Source organism: Chaetura pelagica, unplaced genomic scaffold (assembly GCF_000747805.2).
Source record: "Chaetura pelagica isolate M959 unplaced genomic scaffold, ChaPel_1.0 scaffold40, whole genome shotgun sequence".
NCBI classification, from domain to species: Eukaryota; Metazoa; Chordata; class Aves; order Apodiformes; family Apodidae; genus Chaetura; species Chaetura pelagica.
Window position 1 is genome coordinate 880,528 of NW_009952160.1, and position 686 is coordinate 881,213.

The 686-nt window shown below is 45.0% G+C and overlaps 1 protein-coding gene across 1 annotated transcript in view; it reads right to left on the minus strand.

The window, feature by feature from the left end:
• The window catches only part of CHSY3 (chondroitin sulfate synthase 3), a 34,767-nt gene that overhangs the window by 26,388 nt on the left and 7,693 nt on the right, over positions 1-686 (minus strand). The window lies entirely within an intron of this gene.

The window sequence follows — 686 nt, forward strand, 5'->3', positions numbered from 1 at the left end:
CAATACTGATGGAAAGTATTCCTTTGCTTTTTTAAAACTCTCTATAAAGTAGGACAACTTGCCAATATAGCTTCAGACTGGGCAGAAAAAGTAGGGGGAAATGCCAGGTATTATTTTATTAGGGCTAATTTTTGAAAAAAACAGAGCAAATCTAAATTAACCAAGATAAATATGTTTTATTATGGAGTAATTGCTGGAACACGGCACAACTCAGGCTTCTTCTAAAGTATTTCTAGTGCTACAATGTCTACACACTGACAAGCAAGCAGCCCATTAAACAACTCAAACACAATCAAGTGACAAATGGGAAGCGCAGTTACCTCCAGGTCACTTTCAACAGCGTAAGCAACCATGCTCACAACCTACACTTACACTTGTAACTTCAGCTTCTCTTTCTTTCAAGAGCAGGACACAGCACGAGTAACAACAGCAACAAGCGCAGCCCACGAGGAAAGCGGGTTCCAGAACATAAATTCTCTAGCGGTGCTGCAGAACTCAGAAGAAAACAGGGCCGGTACTTCAGGGGGACACCCTGCAAGGAGGGGCAGCTTTGCAAGCAACCTTCAGAGGCCACTGCGTTTGTTCAGTCCAAGTGTAACTGGACCAGCGGAGAATTTTTGCTAGCGCTGAAAAGGCAATTTCCAGCGAGCACCGAACCGAAGCCTTGGGCTGAGCCGCAGCGGGGG